At 33.9% G+C, this 10,989-nt stretch overlaps 1 long non-coding RNA gene across 1 annotated transcript; it reads left to right on the top strand.

Moving 5' to 3' along the window:
- Nucleotides 1-1,708: 1,708 nt before the first annotated feature.
- LOC111052198 lies at nucleotides 1,709-4,846 on the top strand. Its single transcript, XR_002606157.2, has 2 exons — nucleotides 1,709-2,912; nucleotides 3,492-4,846. It is a non-coding gene; the product is annotated as an uncharacterized LOC111052198 (long non-coding RNA).
- The last annotated feature ends 6,143 nt before the right edge of the window (nucleotides 4,847-10,989 follow it).

The raw sequence follows: 10,989 nt of genomic DNA on the forward strand, positions 1-10,989 counted from the left end.
AAACATTGAGTTTTGAAAAAGTGAATAACCATAATTCGTGACGGTTCTTTGATGATATCCTTATTCGATAATTCCAGTGTTCATATTTTCAAATGATTCCTTCAAGAAATCAGATTTTCACGCCCCCCCCCAGGCCAGAGCCTCCTGAAGGATTATGCTTCAATCCACTGCATTGTTTGAATTGGCGTTATTCACGCGTCTGATTTCTTGTTCTTTTTGACATGATTTTGAGTATGGAGTGTTAATCAATTCAGAAGTTCAAAATTGTCTGTGACTCGTTTGTGTGTTTTATTATAATCAGACAACTTTGAGAACCTAACCTCTTACGATGGTAGCTTCAAATTTGTGCTCTGTAAATTGTCAAAGATAAAATGATGAGTATTATGATTTACCGCATTTTTTTTGTTATGTTATAATGGTTTGTTATGCTCCCATACGTTGTGAGTAATGTTGCCAATGAATAAATAGTGAATAAATTCCTTTAGCAGTTGACTTTGATGAATAGAGAATAGAAAAGTTTTTGAATTAGGGGTGAATATATAACTATTCAATTCGGGTATAATTTATTCAAGATTGTGATTTTCATGTTGAGTAAATAATAATGATTTGGAATTACTTAATTGGATGATGTGAGAGTATATTCATATTGATTACACATCAGTAGAGTAGCCAGAATTTTGAAAAAATGGGGGGGGGGTTGTCCAAAAAATTAGGGCCCCTCACAGTCTTCATTAGTGGAATTTGATTAAGGGGGGGTTTGTTATCTTGGATTCTTGGGCATCTTTTACGGGCTCATGAGGGGGTTGTAATTAGAAACCGCCCCCCCTTCGTTACACCACTCATTCAAGATTGTGACAAATGTTTTGGAGCACAACATCATAGTATTGTTTGAAGAAATTACTAGGATTTTATGTAATAAAGCAGTAAGGAATAGTTGAACAGTTTGAGAATCAAAGAACAGAAGTGAATCTCACTACAGTGAAGGTCAATCGAATCAAACTGACCGTAAAACCGATTCTTGCCGCCATTGCAAAAATGAACTTCTCCCCCCCCACCACCGAATGCTTCTCTCACCTCTTCATCCCTCTTCATCATTATACCCCCACCGCTTTGAAATAAATATAAAATTGTGAATTTGTAAAAGAACGAAGTTGACAGCACAAAAGGAGATTTAAGGCATCTTGGCATAATAGTACAATAGCTTTAAAAAAAGTAGACAATAATATCTCAGATGGGCTAATTGGATCTCCAGGTAATAAAAAAGAATTTGATAAAAACTTGTGTTGTAGTAGAGGTTAAGCTGTGGTGGATATCCATAATGGGTAAAACGATTTAAGTTATCACAACTACAAACTTAATAGAATTATAAGATACCAGTTTCGGTTGTTACAGCATTGCCAATCTTTAGTACTAAGTATTAGTTGACAACAGAGCAGTGAAATAAAACTTCAACAGACAGGAGAACAGAAATGAACAACAACAAGAGAAATGATATAAAGAAGACGCCTGTCATTGATTTAGACAAGCCACACCCATATACAATCAAACGTCACTGCAATAGGAGACTGAATGGCTAGTTGTGGGAGTGGCTTGTCTAGGCCTATGGCAGACGTTCCCATTAATCTATCTATCATATCGTTAGGTCATCACTTTCTATTCAGCTGCTCTTTACTTGAGTTTCAGTTTACCAGAGATTGACGAAGGTGTAACAACTGAAACCGGTATCTTGTTATAAATTCAATTAACTCTTTCACTCATATTATTTGAAAATATGATTCAAATCAAACGAATTATCATAGAATAATAATGAAATTACATCAAAGAACATTAGTGCCCAATGAATTTAACAAGACTTGATTATCTCTCAAATTAGATCAAAAGAGCAATTCAAAATTTGAATTCGTTTTAACATTTCTCCACTATTAAAATTGAGTTTCAGAATCACAATGATTAGGTAACTAATTTTTGTGAGAATGTTGACTTGTCACTTTACCCAGTAGTAAACAAATTGTGAATGAAGAAACAGGTGGCTGATAAGATAAAAATGACAAGACAAGGAAAGTAGCTCACCAGCATTGCATTCTATTCTACACCTGCGTCAATACTCTTTATCAGCTTGAAGTGATTCCCTATACACCCACCCTGGGAACATACTTTACCTGCTAACATTCCATCACTCTACTGATACGCTCAATAGCATAGCTATTACCCAGAGAAAACTTAAATAATTGTTTTATTCTAATTTATATTGTTTATTCAACTTAAGATTGTTTTATTCTTTGCTATAGCTCATGCATGTAGATATAGTCCACACTTTATTCAATAGCAAGCAATTATCGCTTGATTGTGTATGAATACAGTGAGTTGACAATTGTTGAATTTACCAAGAAAACAACAATACGATACTATATAGATTTAAAGTGTCAACCCATCAAATTAGAGAAACGAATGTACATTGCATGAAGGTACCTCATGCATGTGGATATAATCCACACTTTATTCAATAGCAAGCAATTGTTTGATTGTGTATGAATACAGTAAGTTGAAAATTGGTGAATTCAGCAAGAAAATAACAATACGATACTATAAATATTTAAAGTGTTGAACCATCAAATTGGAGAAACGAACATACAATGCTCAAGTGGAAAATTTGTAAATGCATCATAAAGTAATTTAAAATCAGTTGCGCTGAGTTGCTTGATTCTATTACTCGAACATATAATACGGTGCATATTATAATTTGGTTCATTAAGTGAATTAGTCACATAAAGCTCAATCAGTAATAACACAGAACACTCATATAGATAATTACAATTTTTATAGAAATTTTTAGTCACTTGGTTGAGTACTGTATAGACTATTCTTAGTTCTTTAGTGCTTTGTCGGATAGTAAGATTGGATCAAATACGACGGTACGTACTGAAAAATTCTATTAGTTGTATTGATAGCATTTATTTATTGATTTTTGGATGTATTTATGAAAATACAATGTTGAAATTGAAAAAAAACATGTTTTTTGTATCATGTTTTACATGTCTGATCGGAATTGAAATGGAATCATCAAATACTGTATTACTTATCCCTTGTGTCTTCAGATGTATTTACAGCATGCATTTGCAAAAAAATATATTTTGTTGAAGGAAATTTCTAGGAATTACGATTGCAATAGCTATTGTTGAATAAGACTAAACAAACGCCGTTTAATAACAAGTTATTGTTCTTAATTACCGTTTATGTGAATGTTTTATATTCAATAATCATAGTTGATGTAGCATTAATAAGAATTTCTTTCTATTCAATTCATGATTCATCCGTGACTTCTTGATATTGGAAAGATGAATAACATTTCAACGTGTTTTAATTGAATAAAATCTACAAATATTTAATTAATTCATAAATTATGCGTTGAATTTTGTCTATGGTGAGTTTGTGATTTTTTTCTTGAGATGAACATGATTAGAATAATTCAATATGCAATCATTTTTCAACAGGAAGATCACCATTTTTGAATCACCTATAAGGAAACATTGGAATATGAATAACATGCTGCCACCCAAGCTCCTCATTAACTCTTTGAGACTTCAAAAATCATGCATCCTGGTTTTCTTGATTCTTGCTAGTATTCAGTTCGAATTCCTAAATGCAGATAATTCACTGGAAACAAGTGGAACTAATAATGAGAAAGAACAAAACTTCATGAGAGAAATCATGGAAACATCGCAGGATAATTTATTGAGAAAAGCAAGAGATCACACAATTCTTGGTTACTTACTGCTTCCTTTGGCTATTATTATTTTTACAATAAACACAATAGGTGATTTCATTATTAAAATTTTTCATTTGAATTAGAATTTGCATTGAAATAAGTATTCGATAGTAAAATTATTGAAAAAATGTAGTCTCAAATATTACCAGGACATTATTACAGTAAAGGAAATAGAACAATACTGTGGTTCATCATAATGTTATTCTCCAACTGATTGGAATAATTTCGATTTGATATGGAAAGCCGTTTTGAATCAATGAGTAGATTATAAATATTATGTGCAGATTTCATCAGATATTATGAATCTATGTGAACCAATAAAGCTTGAACATCCATCATCAATGGTGATTGATTTTCGATTAAATATTCTTATCTGAATGCTTAAAATTTGAATACAATTTTAAAATTTTCAAAAGTTTTTTCTTTTTTGAAGTGTTAATCAACTAAAATGAAATCTGTATCTTATAATATTTTTGTTAATTATGTTGTCACCAAATGAATAAGTGATTAAATACGGACTTGACCGTTATAATCATATACTTTTTTTTAATAATGGCATTCAAATAGCATTCATTACTAATATTTCCATGTTTAAGGTTTATTCACTAAATTCACTAAATTAAACTCAATTTACTGAAGAAATATGAAAACCTAGATGCTGGGTAGTATGGAGGTATGTGAGATGTGGGAGAATAAATTCATGAAAAAAGTTCATAACTATACTGGAGAATCGCTATACATTGATTGATTGTTTTTTCCTATGACTATACGTTTATCTATGATGAGAATATGTAAATGATTGAGTGATTGTGCACCTGCCCGGCTACTAACTGCATTGATATGCAAGTGTTTATGGATGTGGTCCGTGATCCGTGGTCGGTGGGTGTTTTCGTATGCCGACAGAGCTCTCTCCCGTGACGTACCGGAAGCTCCGTGATGAATATGCAATGAACAAATCTCGCGGTTTCCGTTCGGACTGGCTGCCCAACTCTCCAATGTCCATCCGATCGAGCCCTGCGATTTACAAGTTTGTAAACATTTTTAATGAAAAAAAAATATTGTTTTGTTTTGAAGATGTTTTATTCAGCTCCTAATAATTTATTTTACCTCTGAATATTTTCCTTCTAGAAAATGTGACTCGTTGGTCCGTTTACTAATGTACGTTAGTAAACGTTAAACGTTATTAGTGAACGTTTGTATTATATTAAACGTTCGTATAACTATATTTAAACGTTATATTAAACGTTTGTATAGTAAACGTTCGTTTATATTAGTATTGAAGTTAAGATGTTACTTAATACGTTGTTTTGTCTCCCATGGATCGTTTCTTCCTTCATTCATACATAAAACACAAATTCCAATGCTCTTTGGCTTTGATCTGTGTTGAATTAACTCATGTAGTTCATTATAAATCAAGAAATATTGTATTTTCATAGAGTATTAAAAGTATGTTATACTGTGAGAAGGCTGCCTGACATGTTAACTGTATATTGTAAACTAGACCATAGACTGAATAATTAATAGGCTTGATTAAATCTATGACTAGATAGTATACATATGGGAAACTTCCTCCTATATGACATAATTTAAATAATCTATTAAAAGGAACAGGTATCACGTTCAGAATGCTATATCATTCGGTATGGCATACATCACATATTTGGCAAATAAAAGACACATTTTGGAATTACAGATAGTCCAAATTCTAGGACTCATTATCGTTACTGTTACATTATTCCATTCCCAATAACAAAACGATCCCATACACTGCTCATCAAATAAACTGCAAAAGTAGGAGTAGAGAGGTTCTACAGTACAGATCGAGTTAGAGGGTAATACAGGTATCTACAGTAACATCATTTCTGTTCCTACAACGATGCTTCTTCGCAAATACCAAAAAGTAACAGCCAGAGTGTATAGAATTTATAAGCACAGAAGAAGAAATACTAGATGCTCTCTACTCCGTTGTATATGTGCATAAAATGTGAATTATTTTACTCTCTGGTAGCAGTACCTTTTTTATTCGAGAAATTGGATGTTGATAGGATCGCGGCAACTGCCAAATGAGATTGCGATTTACGGAGCGCAAGTGTGTGCTCAAGACAGAGAAGAAGGCTGTTTGAAAGAGTGAGAGAATTACTAAGGAATACACGGTTGGCGACAGTCCTTGCGTTAGACAAAGAGCGCTGAGGCAATGATGCTGAGGAGGGACTGGTTTGAGGCGTGGGACGAGTGTTCGGTTGGTTCTCAGACTCTGTTGGTGCACACGTGTGCTTCGACTGCCTAGGAATGCGGCTAGAGCCGACAGGCGACTGGCGCCAGCAAGTCTACTGCACACCTGCAGACCTGCGAGCTCAGGTGGCCACAATCACTGCACACTGTACACCACACAAACCGGTATATATGTGTATACCTATGTTGCCGAGCTCACGTGACCCTCCCAGCATCAACCGGTCTGAAGACAGCATGAAATGGAGTTGAGTGTGAGCTGAGCAGTGAAAGAAGATGACCAATATGTTGTTTACTGATAATATTGTTGATTATTTGTTGCCCTAGGGAAGAATCTGATAATGGTTCATTTTCCTATCTTATTATATGGAGATGAGTATTTAACTCTTATTACTGAGTAACAGCAGATAAGAGATCAATCCAATATTAATCAAAATCGAAGTATTGCTGAATTTTATTGTCCTTGATTCCTAAGTGCAGTTCCATAAAAATATGTTATATAGCAATTTATTAATTCACGACATCTGGATTCCAGAGTTATGTCATGAAAAATTGAGTGTCTTGTGCGAAAGTTTTACACACCTCTGAAATGAATTTCTTTCAGTAAATGGAATTAAATTTCTAGGGGAAACAGTGTAATGTAATACACGTACAAGCAAAATAAGAAAATAACTGTTTTCATCGAATCAAATTCTATTAAGTCTTGGTGAAATTGCAATAATAGCAAAATTAAATATTTCTGAAAAAAAGCAAGTGGAAGATAAGAGATTATTGGCTACACGAAAATAATGTCTTATTGACCAATTGATGGCAGACTACATACATGATTATACATATTTCGTATTCTCTCGTATCAAGTAGTACGATGTAATTCAGTATCAAGTATAATTAATATAATAGACAACACGATATAGTCACTACCGACTCAAAGCTATAGGCTGAAAAAGGCGAAAACTATTTTGCTCTCTCATTCGTTGCTTTGCTTTCCGACGCAACTAGGTTTCTCCTGATTGAAGTTAGCGCAAAAAAGTCAACAACCTTAGCCATATGCAAAGTTAGGCATTTCTATGCATTTTGACAAATCATAAAATTGTACCTTTTCCATACTTCCACTGGCATTCTAGAGTTGATAGCTCCACTTTTCAAATGATGTAAAATCATTAAAATGAGCATTATTCATCATAAATCAGGTTTACTAAAACCTTTGAATATCACACAATATTTTTTAGCCCTCGAATATGGGTAGTCCCTTGGTCCACTGGAGGCAGCAAAAATAAATGTACTTAATTCAAGCAGAAGATTCACATTTAAAATAATATTCAACTAACCATCAATTTCATTTTTACCGCAGATAATAATCAATCAATGTCCTAATAATCCCTATTACAATATTATTTCCCAGGCATTATAAGTTTGGATATAATTCAATTTGATAATACAGTGGATGGGTTGTCTCATTGGATATATTCAGTCATATGAAATTTTGCACAACTTTGCAAAGCCTCCAAGTTTGCAAGTCTCAACTACTTTTATTTATTCATAGCAGACTATAGAGTTATTTTGATTTCTACAGTATGTGAAATTAGTCGACTGCTATTTTTTCCATTTCCCACTGGAAGATCAGTGATCTTCCTCACTGTGCATGTTTTTTTGCGGAGAAAGTTGAGGAAATTCTATTCACTGGTCCACTCCCTAATCTGCACCATCCACTCTTATTCTAACTGGAGTTTAAATAGCGCATAACATTTATCAAATCTGAGGATTATCTTGTGGTTCTCAATTATGCTCTAGTTGAATAGTGCAGATCACTAACAAATCTTGCCTTGTAGAGAAAAATGAAGAGAAATTTCAAGCTGTTCCAAACTAACGTAGATCACATAGCCTACAAAAGTATTGATTCATTGATGGGCTTCATTAAATAAGACTATCAAATACTGTATGTTTGATAAACCATCTTCTACAAAGATCTTTCTTCGACCAACTCTATAATAGACTATGACTACCTATTCATAATGTAGTTCATTGAACATGACCCATTACACTTTCAAGAATCTTCTATAGAACAATTCATAGACCATGATAAGATAAATTGGACTCGAAGAAAACGATCGACTCTCAATCATGCTGTAGTTAAAACAGTGCAGATGCAGATCACATCCGAAGCTTGTCTTGTCTTGTTGGGAAAGTCCAAAGTCGTCTCCTGGCTTCCCTCCCTCGTCCACTGCCTACAAAAGCTAAAGAAGCGGAGGCTAAACACTAATCTGACCACCTGTGTTATATTATTCTTGGTTTCTTTTCATCCTCCCCTTCCATCTTCCTCTTCTACTACTTCTTATTTTCCATCTCTGGCTTTGAGCGCATACCAGTCTTCCAACATATTACTAATTTGACGGAAGGCTAGTCCAGATGTCCACACCTAATGTCAAAATTCTTGTCGCAATGGCTTTCTTAGAACCACCCATCTGGTGACACATTCGGTTTATATGTGCTACAAGTATATACCGAAATGTGTTTACCGATAATCCGCACACAATGCTCAGTATGGTCAACATGTGTGCTTCGTAATTAGCTGTTGATGGGCTGAATTGTTGAATTGCTTTTGTTCCATGCCATCCTTTGCTTGGATTTAACTGGAATCTGAAGTGTATGGTTAACACATGTGAGTTTATTGTTGGATTCACTGGATTTATGAAAAGAGAATTAATGCATTGTTGAAGTTAACAGTAGTCCAGATGGACGACGAAAATTGTGGCACTGTAGGGCCTACGCCTACATTCAAATTGAATTATTATCCAAGATTATTTGATCATGATTTGAATAAATGCTTCACTTTTATCAAGAGATATATCAATATAACGATTGAAGTCGTCGACCACTCAATGAAAGGTCTAATTGAAGGAGAGAAGCTTGCAAATACATCTGGAGAGACATGATCAGAATTTAGCAATGAATTCTAACAATTATTGTGAAGAATCAGCATGTAAATGAAATAATCTAATCTATAAAACATTATTGGGTTTGAATGAAGTTAGATATTGATAATCACATAAATTACAAAGATTCTATTAACAGATTGACTTCTGAATTCTGAATTGGTTGAATGAAGAGAGAATTTAAATCGTTTGGATGGTCAGGCAATGTATAGTTGAGAGTAGTCTGATTTTATATATTTATAATAACACGATTTTGTAAGATAATCAATTGACTGTCTACTCGAAATAATAATAGGCTAATTCTTTTCTGAACATGGATTATTTCCATATTGAGAGAGTAAATCTCAGTGATTTTTGTATGAAAAAAATTAATTTGAATAGTTAGTACACAAATTACGGCGAATAAAATGTGTTTGCATTCAAAATATTCTCCAATACTCATCTACAAGTTATTCAAAATCTATCTAAGAGCGGTCCGGGGAAAGTCAATAACCAATATTTTTGTGTGCTATAAGATAAGTGTATCCTATAAGATAAGAGTAAGTCTGAATTTCAACACCAATATTTCCCTAACAAAAATCAACACTATGATTTCCACTGGAATTCACCTCTCATTGATTAAAAATATAAACAGACTCCACATTCAATGCATCTTTCTCATTGATTAACAAGACTTCACATATTGACCGAGTTGACACCACATTCAATTTATTTCTGTTATTGATTAGAAATCTGATCAACCTCCAGATTCACACGATATCAATTATCAACTAAAATTCACTTCTCTCATTGATGAGGAATCTGAACAGACTACATTCAATCCATTGATTACGAGTCCGAACAAACTTCACATTCATATCAATTACACCGCAGATCTGCAACGCCAGAAGTGTCTGAAGTTCACCTCTTCACGAGTGACGAGTGATATCTCAACATTGTTTGAGAAGACAAGCAGCTATAGTCTGATTGACTTCAAACGATCAGCATTGGTTGGATAGGAAATCTGAATATATATTACAGGAATGCATTACATACAGTAGGTGCCTCATGTCAGAGAGACGTTGCAAGATACCATACATGAGGTAGGTGTGTCACGTCTGAAAGTTGCAAGGAATTACTTTTTCGCGCCAGACACTGATGCCAATGTGGGATGAAACCGCAAACGCGACTTTGCGAATCTCCAGACCGCAGCGTATCGCTTTCAATCGCGTCACAACGTCTGCACTTGGGGGCGACGAGTGACCTCGGTTCGCCAGATTCACTTCAAATTGTCAGCATGGTTTGAATTTGAAGCGTTGACTTTTTTATAAAGTAACGCAAACAGCTTCAAGTGGATCTCACTTTTCTGCATAGTGTCAGTATTGGTTTTACGGGAAACATTCATGTTACTTATAAGAAATACTGACAATATGATGGGAATCTTTCTTCTATTCAAATAGTCAGTATTGGTTGATTGGGAAGAGTTAGTGTTATTAAATAAGGAATGCTGACAGATAGAAGTGAACCGCTGCGAATCTCACTGCTGCGCGTGAGAATAGACATCAGCACGAAATCATCTTGCGGTGAGGTTCTATCTATTCTTGTCGACCAATGAAGCCTTACAAATAGGGTGCATATAGTTGCATTATCAAAATCTAATCCAAGTAGTATAGTTTGCAATATTTGTTAATTTTTTTAAGTGTACCTAAAATTAAATTTGCATTTGTTGGGGTAATTTTATAAATAACGTATTTGTATTTATGAAGAAGCAATCATAATAATTGTCTTGGAAGAAGCAATTGACATTCCATCCTCAGTACATTATAATATTGAACTTGATTTAGCAAGTTTAAATACAACTTGTGAAAATAATAATACATCACACTGACTTTATGAATTGATAAACATCATGTGATTCTTTCAAGTCTCATTTTACTTTCAACTAAAGAGAAAGTTACAAATCGATATTCCAATTTTGTGGTTGAAGAAACAGTAAATAATTTTGTATTAGCATGGATATACAGTATATCTATTTACAACCCAGAAGCCTTCAAAATAATATATTTCTTATGTATAAAAGCG

Source organism: Nilaparvata lugens, chromosome 5 (genome assembly GCF_014356525.2).
Source record: "Nilaparvata lugens isolate BPH chromosome 5, ASM1435652v1, whole genome shotgun sequence".
Lineage (NCBI taxonomy): Eukaryota > Metazoa > Arthropoda > Insecta > Hemiptera > Delphacidae > Nilaparvata > Nilaparvata lugens.